Source organism: Phascolarctos cinereus, unplaced genomic scaffold (genome assembly GCF_003287225.1).
Source record: "Phascolarctos cinereus isolate Bilbo 61053 unplaced genomic scaffold, phaCin_HiC Scaffold_726;HRSCAF=1367, whole genome shotgun sequence".
Lineage (NCBI taxonomy): Eukaryota > Metazoa > Chordata > Mammalia > Diprotodontia > Phascolarctidae > Phascolarctos > Phascolarctos cinereus.
In genome coordinates, this window is record NW_027556098.1 from 114196842 (window position 1) to 114210185 (window position 13344).

Below are 13344 nucleotides of genomic sequence, written 5' to 3' on the forward strand. Positions count from 1 at the left end.
ATCATAAGAGACTTATTAAGTTGAACTGTTTACATTCCTGCATGGAAAGATGATATTTATAACTCATGAGACCTTTGTCAGTATTAGGGTAGTTGAGGGAAAAAATTATATGTATGTATATGTAGATATATAGATAGATAGATAGATAGATAGATAGATGGCACAGGGTGAGTTGAAGATTAAGGGGTCATATCTGGAGAATAAAATTAAGGGATGAAGAGGATTATACTAGGAGAAGAAGAAAGGGAGAGGTAGAATGGGGTAAATTATCTCACAAAAAAAAAACAGAAAAGAAAAGCTCTTACAGTGGAGGGGAAACAGGGAAGGTGAGAGGAAGGGTGAATCTTATTCTCATAGGATTTGGCTTAAGGAGGAATAACATACACATTCAATTGGGTATGGAAATCTGTCTTACCCTACAGGAAAATAGGGGAGGAAGGGGACAAGAGAGAAGGGGGTTGATAGAGAGGAGAGCAGATTGGGAAAGGGAGTAATTAGAAGCAAATACTTCTGAGGAGGGACAGGGTCAAAAGAAAGAATAGAATAAATGGTGGGGGCAGGATAGGATTAAGGGAAATAGAGTTAGTTTTTTACAACATGTCTACTATGGAAGTGTTTTGTATAACTGCACATGTATAACCTATATTGAGTTGCTTGCCTTTTCAATGAGGTGTGGAGGGAGGAAGGGAGTAAATTTGGAACCCAAAGTTTTAAAAACACATATTTTAAGAAAATGTTTTCACATGCAACTGAGAAATAAGAAATACAGGAAATACGGTACAGAAGTCTATCCTGCCCTACAGGAAAATAGAAGGGGAAGGGGATAAGAGAAAGGGGGAGAGATAGAAGAGAGGCAGACTAGGGAAGGGTATTCAGAATGCATGCCATCTTGGGTGGGGAGGGGGAGATGGGGTGAAAATTTGGAACTCAAAATCTTGTGGAAGTAAATATTGAAAACTAAAAATAAATAAATTTATATTAAAAAATAAAATAAATACTTTTGCTAAAAAAAAAAGAAAAAAATAAGCATTTGTTGAACTGAATTATCACTTGTCTTGCTCTTGTGTTTCAGGATCCAACACCAGGGAATCAATTTCTTTTATGTCCTTTCATAAGCACTATTATCCTACTGGCCATATAAGTTGCACCCTATCTCTGTCCCTTCCAAATGTATTTTACCACATCCTTAAAACACTCTGAAAATGTCAGTAATAATCACCAAAGTAGAAGCCTTTCCAAATCTGTTTAAAAAGTTGAGATTACGTGTAGAGATCTAGGTTATCAGGAGTGCAAAAAAGAACAGCAGTTCTCAAACTTTTTGGTTTCAGGATCCCTTTATACTCTTAAAAATCATTGGAGACCTCAAAGAGCTTTTGTTTATGTGGGTTATGTGTATCAATGTTATGACCCCAGAGTTAGCCCACCATTCATTAGACCTACCTCTTAGCAAGATGAAGTCAGAAAGCTATCCACCCTAATATCTAGCTGCCTCTCATGTTATGAGTAAGCTGTTCTCAAAAGAAAAATTGCAAGCAACCAACAACCACATGGGAAAATGCTCCAAATTATACCATTCATAATCAAAATAAGAATCATACAAGTCAATGCCACTCTGAGGTTCCATTTCTTATCCATTAGTTTGGCAAAGATGACAGGAAGGAAAATAACAAGTATTCCAAGAGCTGTAGGACAAGCTGTGTACACACATTGTTAGAAGAGTTGTGAAGTGTTCCAAACATTCTGAAAGGCAGAAGATGGAAATGAAAAGCAAGTATGTAGAGGGAGCAGGGTAAGGTACCCATGTAGGAACACGTGGTGAAATCTGGAGATGAAGCATGGCTGGTCTTGCCCTTTTTTCAAGATGGAAGTTCCAGGAGGAAGTCACCAATGGGGAAAAAAAGGGCCTCGAGGGTAGAGGGAAGTTGAAGCCTGGTGATCTAGACCAGAAAGTGAAGCTTGGATAATTTGAGACTCTCAAATTTAGTTCCTAGGACAATGGTTTCTCTTGCAGCTCTGCATGACTACCAACCAGCAGAAGGCATCAGCTGCCCATCTTTCCCACACTCCATAGCTTCCTACCTCCCCTCCCCAGTCAGCTTGAAGTCCTTCTAGGATTCTGGAAAGTTCCCTGAAAATGGTGTGCCTTCAGTAGTTACCTCCACAAAACCCCTAGCCTTTTGCCTGAGAGAAAACTTTCTCTGTAATGGGCCCTGGCCTAGTATTGCTGAGAGTATGCTACAGTTTGCCCATCTGAGCAAGAGAAACACTTCTCACTTCATCACACATCTAGGGCAAACTGGACAAAGGATGACCCCTTCATGGGTTCTCTGTTTTTTTCTTAATTTTTATTTAGTATTTTATTTTTCCCTAGTTACATGTAAAAATAATTTTAACATTCATTTTTAAAACTTTCAGTTTCAAATTCTCCCCCTTACTCTTCCCCCACCCCACCTCATTGAGAAGGCAAGCAATTCAATATAGATTACACATGTGTAGTCATGCAAAACACTTCTATAAGTCATGTTGTGAAAGACCAACTATATTTCCCTCCATCCTATTCCCCCCTGCCCCATTTATTCTATTCTCTCTCTTTCTCCTTTCACTCTGTCCCTTCTCAAAAGTGTTTTGCTTCTGAATACCCCCTCGCTTCTATCACCTCCCCTTCTCTTATCCTATTCCCCCTACTTTTTTGTAGGGTAAGATAGATTTCCATGCCTAATTGAGTGTGTATGTTATTCTCTCTTTGAGCCAATTCTGATAAGAGTAAGGTTCATCACTCCTCCTCACCTCCCCCCTCATCTCATATACTGTAAAAGCTTTTGCCTGCCTCTTTTATATGAGATAATTTACCCCATTCTACTTCTCCCTTACTCTTTCTCCCAGTACATTCCTCTCTCATCCCTTAACTTTATTTTTTAGATATCATCCCTTCATATTCAACTCACACCTGTGCCCTCTGTCTATCTATACTCCTTCTAAGTACCCTGATAATGAGAAAGGTCTTATGAGTTACAAATATCATCTTCCCATGTAGGAATGTAAACAGTTTAATTTTAGCAAGTCCCTTATGATTTCTCTTTCCTCTTTACCTTTCCATGCTTCTCTTGAGTCTTTTATTTGAAAGTCAAATTTTCTACTTAGCTCTGGTCTTTTCTTAAGAATACATGAAATTCCTCAAACTCACTGAATGTCCATTTTTTCCCCTCATGGATTATAATCAGTTCTTCTGGGTAGGTGATTTTTGGTTGTAATCCTAGCTCCTTTGACCTCCTGAATATCATATTCCAAACCCTCTGATCCTTTAATGTAGAAACCGCTAAATCTTGTGTTATCCTGATTGTGGCTCCATGATACTTGAATTGTTTCTTTCTGGCTAATTACAATATTTTCTCCTTGATCTGGGAACTCTGGAATTTGGCTATAATATTCCTGGGAGTTTTCATTTTGGGATCTTTTTTTGGAGGTGATTGGTAGATTCTTGCAATTTCTATTTTACCCTCTGGAAATAGAATATCAGGGCAGTTTTTCTTGATAACTTCTTGAAAGATGATCAGAGTTTTCACGTAGCACAGTAATTTTTAAATTATCTCTCTTGAATCTCTTTTCCAGGTCAGTTGTTTTTCCAATGAAATATTAACACTGTCTTCTATTGTTTCATTCTTTTGGTTTTGTTTTATTATTTCTTGATTTATTATAAAATCATTAGCTTCCATTTACTGTATTCTAATTTTTAAGGAAATTATTTTCTTCAGTGAGCTTTTGGACCTCCTTTTCCTTTTGGCCAATTCTGCTTTTTAAGGCATTCTTCTTCTCATTGACTTTTTGGGCCTCTTTTGCTGTTTCGTCTAGTCTATTTTTGAAAGCATTATTTTCTTCAGTATTTTTTTTGTGTCTCCTTTAGCAAGCTGTTGACTTGTTTTTCATAATTTTTTTTTTGCATCACTCTCATTTCTCTTCCCAGTTTTTCCTCTATTTCTCTTACTTGCTTTTCAAAATCCTTTTTGAGCCTTCCATGGCCTGAGACCAATTCGCATTTTTCTTGGAGGCTTTGGATATAGAAGCTTTGACTTTGTTGTCTTCTTCTGAGTGTGTGTTTTGATCTTCCTTGTCACCAAAGTAAGTTGCTATGGTCAGAGTATTTTGGTGATATGTGTTCATTTTCCCAGCCTATTACTTGACTTTTTAAGTCTTAAGGTAAGGTTCTACTTCAAGTGTGGAGGGTGAACTGTCCTAAGCTTCAAGGGATTTGTGCAGCTGTTTTCAGAGATACTTCTAGGGATCTGTAAGTTTTCAGTTCTTCCAAGGTCGTATGATCTAAGGAGAGCTGTTTACTACTCTCCTGGCCTGTGCTCTGATCTATGAGCAACCACAAGCACTCTTTTCTTCCCTGGAACCGTGGGGAGGGTTCCCCTCCACTATGGCCACAAGTTCTGCTATGCTAGTGCTCCTCCTTGCCCTAGGACTGCCACCCAGGACTGTGCCCCAGATCCAAGTATGGGCAGAGCAAGAGTCCTGCCTCAGTGCTATCAAAGAGACCTCTAGTGGCAGCTAGATAGTGCAATGGATAGAGCATAGGCCCTGGAGTCAGGAGGACCTAAGTTCAAATCTGGCCTCAGACACATAACACTTACTGGCTGTGTGATTCTGGGCAAGTCACTTAACCCCAATTGCCTCACAAAAAGAGAGAGAGAAAGAGAGAGAGACCCCTGTAATCCCCTTCTGACTATGTTTGACCCCCATCCTGTCTGTGGGCAGAGAGCTCCAGAAGCAGCCACTGCCACTGCCAATTCACTCACTCCCAAGGCCTGCTCTTGGTTTACTGAGGCCAGGTCTATGCTGGATTGTGCTCCTCTCTCACCTAGGCCTGACAGACTTTTCCTGCTGACCTTCTAAGTTGTCTTTGGGATCTGTGGGCTAAGAAGTCTGGAAACCACCAGGTAGCTGATTCAGTCCCCTGAGGCCTGCTCCAGGTTTGCTGAGGCCCATTCTGGGCTAGCATGGCCTGTGCTAGACTGTACTCCTCTCTCAGCCTGGTACAGGCTGGTAAAAATGGGATAGGGAAAGGACCTTTCCTATAGACCTTCCAGGTTGTCTTGGGCTGGAAATTTGTTTCGCTCTGTCTTTTTGTGGGTTCTGCCACTTTAGAATTTGTTTAGGGTCATTTTTTAAAAGTATTTGGAGGGGTTTGGGGAAGAGCTCAGGCAAGTCCTTGCCTTTACTCTGACATCTTAGCTCTGCCCGTGGATTCTCTCTTGAACCTTGGTTCCCTCTGACCTCTGAATTCAAAGAAATTTGCCCAGGTGGGAATATCCAATAACTCCTAGCTTATCTCCAAGCAGTCTAAATCACTAGGCTCAGTGCCAGAGGTCTTTTTCTTTCAGCACCCATGCCAGAGTGTCTCCCACCCAAATGACTGCTCTCCACCAGTCCCAAAGCTTCACAAAGCACTCCAATGCCTTTCCAGTTGTTTCTCAAATCCCTGAGGCAGCTCAGTGAGATTTATTCAAACTAGCCAGCATGCTTTGGGAAAAGGGGTGGTGGAGCATGGAGCCAAGCACTTTCCTCTCTACAAACCTTAACAAGCATTTATTAAACCCTTACCATAGTAAGTAGTACAGGCACTGTGCTAAGCACTGAGCATAAAACACAACCCTCCCCCAACCCCCCCCCCCCACAAGAAAGGACAGGACATAAAAAGAAGCTTTAAAAGATGGGAAGGGAGGAAGGCATCCAGCTAGGGGTCATGGTAGAGGAGTCCCAAGTGCAGCCTAGTGAGAAATGAAGACATGGCTGGCCTGGGCACCCTAAAATGGAAGTTCTAGGAGATCCCTCCTATCGGAGGGTGGGGTCACAGTGGCAAAGGATACTTCCAATTTGTGAATTCCAAGGCTGAAATGATTCTCTATGATGAAGAGGTTTGGGGAGCATGGTAGAGAAATCCCAATAGCAGTCTGGTAAGTGAAATACTGGGGAGTAGAAATGGGATGGGAAAAGGAGCAATAGTTCTGCTACATTTATTCTACAAAAATTAACTTGTACTGTTAGCTGGGACTAGAACATGGGCAACCCGACATTTTCCCTACTATTTTGCTCTCTTTACTACCCTCCAGATGTCTCAATGAGACTTAGGAGTAAAGACAAACATCTTTTGAAAGAAGTAAGAACTCTCATCGACACAATGACCAACCAAGATTCCAGAGGTCTGATGATAAAGCATGCTACTCACCTCCTGAGAGAAGGGTGATGGACTTAGGGAGCAGAATGAGACATATTTTTAGACATGACCTAAAAAGGAATTTATTTTGTTTGACTAAATAGATTTGTTATAAGATTTTGTTTTTCTTTTTATAGTAGGAGTGGGATATTAGAGAGAGAAAATAGATTTTTGTTCACTGAAAACTTTAAATTTAATTTTGAAAAAAATGGGAAGATTTAAAGTTAACAGGGAAAGGTCATGCTGGAACCTGTAGGTCCTAGTTCCTATTGATTTATTTTATTTTATTTGGCGAGGCAATCGGGGTTAAGTGACTTGCCCAGAATCACACAGCCAGTAAGTGTTATGTGTCTGAGGCCAGATTTGAACTTAGGTCCTCCTGACTCCAAAGCCAGAGCTCTATCCACTGAGCTACCTAGCTACCCCTCCTATTGATTTTTAAAGAACCTTTTTTCCCCACAGAAACATAGGCAGCCACACAGAGAGAAAAAGGGACACAGGAACACTGCTATAGAAATCCATATCAATCAGGATACCCATATTGATAGGGACATATAAACTGAGAGGATGAAAGGGTAGCAGTAATCAGGAACCTGAATGGGACCTGAGATGCTAGAACCAGAGGAGAGAAGCTAGGTCTGAGCCAAAAGAACAGAAAACAGATCAGGTACAGATGGGAAATGTTTGCAGGGTAACACTTTCAGTCCATAGCGCTGGGCACTCTCCCCACCCAGAACTCAACCCAAGACACCATTATTCATTCTTGTTTGCCTCGCCTATCATTTTCTTCCCATTTCCCCCTCCAACTGACAGGAGGAAGGGTGTGTAAAAGGGAGAAGGGAAATATTGATCCCATCCACCCATCTCCCCCATGGTAAGAGTAATAACCTATCCTACTGAGAACAGGCTAAATTTCTTTAAAGGGTATTGAAACTATCCTTAAGATTTAATTGTCCAAGGACTTATGGAATGGACCTATCTTCCTGATGGCCTAAATACAAAAATCTAGTGCATGAAGAATCAGCAACTCCTCCCTCAGGCTTCTGGCTAAAGGACTAATATGACCACAAGAGGCAAGGAAGCTATACCCAATAAATCAACGTTGTGCCCTCACTGAATATCTTTCCCCTGCAATAGCTAAGCAAACCTGTTTTCATTAACTGCTAGAAGGACTATCAGTATCTCATTTTATTTCATTTCTGAACCTGAAGCATCAGACTGGCTCTAGCTTTGGGCTTTCATGGGCAGGACTGGATTAGAATGGCCTCAATGAAGCCGGGAGGGTCAATGCAGAGGACAGTGAGTACCAAGTGGCCTCTGGGCTTCTGGCAGTGCTGGCCACTAAACCATGAGGTGGAAGCAGCACATTAAAGAGTCTAGTTGCTAAATGTGTTCTGTCTTTAAGTAATATTCTCTAGCCTGCCAAGATGCCTGAACAGGATACAGACTGCCCAGATTCCATATACCTACCCCATCAAAACATGATTTCTTTCATTCCAGAACGGCACAAACAGTTAGCCAGTAGCCCATGGGCTGGAGACCTCTTCAGCAAAGTTAGCAACAGTGAGATCAGATATGGAGCACATTTAGCCTGCAAGAGTCTGTGTCCTGAGACAGGAAAAGTAAAGGTCTCCTGTGAGAAATCCCCAGGGTGGGAACCCAGGGAACCACAGGAAGTAGCAGTGGGCAGTTCAGATCAACCAGAAACCATCATGAGATGGTACTCAACAAGTGAGAGGCATAGAGCTTTTTGACTGGTCCCTGAGGATCCAGAGCTCTGAACTTCAAAGTTCCAAGGGAGTCTAATCCTGGGTTGGGGTTCTGTTCTGAAGGTTTAGGGAGAGGAGAGAAAAGAGAGAATATGTACTAGTGAAGGAGGAATTCCTGCATGGAAAGGAAGAAGATATAACTTGTTATTTCTGTAATTGGACTAAACAAAAGAATATGTAAATATGGAAGAGGTGAATGAGGTGTTAGCATTATTAACAACCAGACTCTCTTATCTTTAACTGAAGTGGAGGATGTAGGGTTACCTATTCCTTTAAAAAATGGAGGATTAGAAGAGAAACCCTGAAAAAGGATTTATCTTATCATTATCCCTGATCTTACCTTTATCTGAAATGAACAAAGGAGAATTAAATGCATGCAAAATTTAGTGTAGAAATACAACAAATTTAGAAGAAATTTCAGGGAGCCAAGATGGCAGAATAAGCAGTAGATTACTCTCCCTTTCCCATCCCCAAACACCCACAAAATACAGCCCCAGAACAGATCCTGGAACAGCAGGGCCAGTATAAAAATGGAGTGGAGCAGTCTTTTGGCCCAGGAGACTTAGAGGATTGGCAAAAGAAGTCCATAATATTTGGGCAGGAGTCAGTCCAGGACAGGTGGCATCCCAGCAAGCTGGTGGCAGGCTCCACCTCAGCAAACCAGCAGGAGATCCTGAGCCCCAGAGCAGTAGAGCAGGCAAATACCAACATCAGGATCCCCCATGTGCCTTAGCACAGCCAGGGAAACTGGCAGACTCCAGCTCAGAGAACCATCACACGTGCAGGTGCAGTGCTGGGCAGGCAGGAATCTTCCAGCAGCAGACCTCCCATGCTTCAGTGGAGCCTCAGGAAATGGAAAAAACCCCACCTGGTTTCAGCACATGCCAGACACCACCACTAGGACCCTAGCTCAGCACCAGGTAAGCTGCCAGACCCCTACAGCCTCCAGCAACCAGCACTTGAGGCCCCAGGGCACAAAGCTAGTGACCAGGTACCTGGCCCCTAGCACAAGAAGCATGGGACAGTGCTACCTGTGCCCCAGCAGGAGAGCTCAACTGCAAAAGCCAGGAAATAGGCAAACAAGATGAACAAGAAGCAAAAACAAACACTGACCATTGATAGCTTTTAGGGTGACAGGGAAGATCAAAATATAAACTCAGAAGAGGACAACACTGTCAATATACCTACGTATCTTTTCATTACGATAGCTAAATAAACCTGATTTCATTAACGGCTAGAAGGACTATCAGTAAACCCCAAAGGGGAATATGAATTGTTCTCAAGCCCAAAAAACCTTTTTGGAAGAGCTCAAGAAAGATTTGAAAAGTCAATTTTGAGAGGTCGAAGAAAAATTAGGAAAAGAAATGAGAGGTATACATGAGAGAGTCAATAGCTTGGAAAACGAAGGATAAAAATTGGCTGAAGAAAACAACTTCTTAAAAAGTAAAATTGGCCAAATGGAAAAGGAGGTACAAAAGCTAACTGAAGAAAATAATTTCTTTTTGTTTTTCTGTTAGGCAATGGGGGTAAGTGACTTGCTCAAGGTCACACAGTCAGTGTTATGTGTCTGAGGCCAGATTTGAACTCAGGTCCTTCTGACTCCAGGGCCAATGCTCTATCCACTGCACCATCTAGCTGCCCCAATAATGTCTTGAAAATTAGAATTGGGCAATTGGAAGCTAATGACTTTATAAGACATTAAGAATCAGACAAACAAAATCAAAAGAATAAAAAAATAGAAGAAAATGTAAAACACCTCATTGGAAAAACAACTGACCTGGAAAATAGATCAAGGAGATATAATTTAATAATTTGGACTATCTGAAAGCCATAATCAAAAAACGGGCCTGCAGTATCTTTCAAGAGATTATGAAGGAAAACTGCCCTGAGGTATTAGAACCAGAGGGCAAAACAATCATTGAAAGAATCCACTCATCACCTCCTGAAAGAGATCCCAAAATGGAAACTCCAAGGAATATTATGGCCAAATTCCAGGATTATCAGGTCGAAGAGAAAATACTGCTAGCAGCCAGGAAAAAAAAAAATTTAAATATTGTGGAACCACAGTCAGGATTACACAGAACATAGCAGCTTCTATATTAAAGGATCAGAAAGCCTGGACTATAATATTCCGAAAGGCAAAGGAACTTGGATTAAAACCAAGAATCAACTATCCAGCAAAACTAAGTATAATCTTTCAGGAGAAAAGATGGATATTCAATGAAATAGAGTGCTTTTGATCATTCTTGACTTAAAAAAAAAAATAACCGAATAGAAAATTCAATTTTCAAATACAAGATTCAAGAGAAGCATTAAAAGGTAAATAGGAAAGAAAAAAAAAGATGTTATTCAATAAGGTTAAACTATTTACATCCTTACACAGGAAGATGATACTTGTAACTCTCGAGAACTGCATCTTTATTATGGCATTCAAAAGGGATATACACAGGCAGAAGATGTGGGCATAAGTTAACTTTGATGTGATGATAAAAAAAAAGTTAAGTAAGGGGTGAAAAAAAGGATTGTACTGGGAGAAAAGGAAGAGAAGAGGCAGAAAAGGGTAAACTGTAGCACAGAAAGAGGGGGAAAGACCTGTTAGGGTAGAGGGAAAGAAAGGAAGGAGGCAAGCATTGTTTGAACTTTACTCTCATCAGATTTGGCTCAAAGACGGAATACTATACACACTCAATTGGGTATAGAAATCTCTCACACACTATAGGAAGTAGGAAAGGAAAGGGGAAAGAAAAGAAGGGCCTGATAGAAGAAGGCACTAAGAATGGAAAGGGAGAAAGAAGAGAGAAAAGCATAAATGGGGAGAGGAGAGAAGGATGGACTTCAGAAAAACCTGAAAAGACGTACCTGAACTGATGCTGAGGGAAGTGAGCAGAACCCAGAGAACATTGTACACAATTAACAGCAGCAATTGTGTGATGACTAACTTTGTTAGACTTAGCTCTTCTGAGCAGTACAATGATCTAAGATAATTCCAAAAGACTTGTGATAGAAAGTGCTATCCACATGCAGAGTAAGAACTATAGAGTCTGAATGCAGATCAAAGAATACTATTTTCTCTTTTTTTATTTTTTGGGTTTTTTTATGGTTTTTTTCCCTTTTGTTCTGATTCTTCTTTCACAACATGACTAATGTGGAAATATGTTTAATATGATTCTACATGTATAGCCTATATCAGACTGCATGTTGTGTTGGGGAAGAGGTAAGGGAGAGGAGGGGGAAATTTAGAAATCAAAATCTTATAAAAGTGAATGTTGAAAACTAAAAATTGATAAATTAAAACAAAAAAAGAGATGGAGTCTTGCAAGCATGAAGGACAGCCATTGCAAAGGCATAGAGAAAGGAGATGAAGAGAACTATTCAATTGTAATTGAATTGTAAGCAAGCCAGTATGGCTTGATCATAGAGTATAGAGAGAGGAATAAAATCTAATAAAGCTGGAAAGAGCTGGTGGGGTAGCTATGAAGGGCTTTAAATACCAATGAGAGTTTATTTTTGATCCTGAAGGTAATAGGGACCCACTAAAGATTTTTGAGCAGGGAGTTGACATAGACAGACTTATGATTTAGAAAAATTACTGTGGCAGAAAGAGAGAGATGTGAAATAGCGTAGGAGAAAGAGGTATATATAAGAGGTGTTGTAAAGGTAGAAATGAAAAAATTTGGCAACAGATTGGATGAGGTGAGAGGTGAGTGGGAATGAGGAGTCAAGGATGACACCAAGGTTTCTGGCCTGTGTAACTGGGAGCATAATGGTGGTCTAAACTATAATAGCGAAGTTTGGAAGAAAGGAGGGCTGGGGAGGGGGAGAAGTGAGAGGAATGATGAGTTCTGTTGTGGACATCAATATTCTAAATAGACCATTTCTCTTTGGTATTTGTATCTGCAGTGCCTGACATATACTAGGTACTTAACAAATTATTATTGATTGATTTAAAAAAACCAAATACATCAAAGTCAACAGGAAAACCTGTGGGAATAGAAAGAAGTGGTATTAAGAGAAAGGATAATACCAGAGAGGGAATATCTGCAAGCAAAACAAACTTCCTAATCCTGAAAAGGGTATTAAAAGAAGGGAGTGAGGAGCAGCTAGTTGGCACAGTGGATAGAGCACTGGCCCTGAAGGCAGGAGGACCTGAGTTCAAACCCATCCTGGGACCAAACACTTTACACTTACTAGCTGTGTGACCCTGGGCAGGTCACTTAATCCCAATTGCCTAAAACAAAAACAAACAAACAAAAAGGAGTCAAAAGGAAAACTAGATTTTAAGGGAGTGTCTTAGATTTCCTCTTAGACAGCTAGGGAATAGCTAAACAAATTTTGAAAAAAAAATTTTCAAAGAATGCTAGATAATAAGATCTGCCACAGAGTAAAGTGAGCAGGATCAGGAAAACAAGTTATACAAGGATAGCATCACTATAAAGAAACAAAATCAAGAGAAAAAACTTTGAAAAACTTAAGAACTCTTGATCAATGCAATTAACAACCACATCTCCAGAGGACCTACAATGAAGGATGGTACTCAGCTCTCATACCTTATGACTAAAGAGGGAATAAATAAACACACTCAGTTGGATGTAGAAATCTATCTTAACACATGGGAAAGTAGGAAGGGAAGGGGATCAGAGAAGGGGGGAGCTGATAGAAGGGAGGGTAGTTTGGGAGAGGTAAAAGTTAGAAGAAAAACACTTTTGAGAATGGACAGGATTAAACAAGAGAGAGAGAGAAAGAGAGAATAGGATAAACAGAGGGAAATAGGATGGAGGGAAATGCATAGTTGGTAATAATTACTGTGAAAAAAATTTTTACAGTGAGTTTCTCTGATAAAGACTGCATTTCTCAAACATAGAAAACTGAGTCAAATTTATAGAAATAAGAGGATTTCTCAACTGATAAACAGTCAAAGGATATGAACAGGTAGTTTTCGGATAAAGTAATCAAAGCTCTCTATAGTCATATGAAAAAATGCTCTAAATCACTATTGATGAGAGAAATGCAGATTAAAACAACTCTGAGCTACTACCTCACACCTGTCAAACTGGCTAATATGACAGAAAGGAACATGACAGATGTTGGATGAATGTGGGAAAATTAAAACACTAATGTACTATTAGTATAGTTACATGCTGATTTACCCATTCTGGAGAGCAATTTGGAACTATGTCTAAAGGGTTATAAAACCATACAAACCCTTTCTTTCTCCTCCTTCCTTCCTTCCTTCATTCCCTCTTTCCCTCCTTCCTTCCTTCCTTCCTTCCTTCCTTCCTTCCTTCCTTCCTTCCTTCCTTCCTTTCTTCCTTCCTTTCCCTCTTTTTCTCTTTCCCTTTTTTCCTCTTTCCCTCTTTCTCT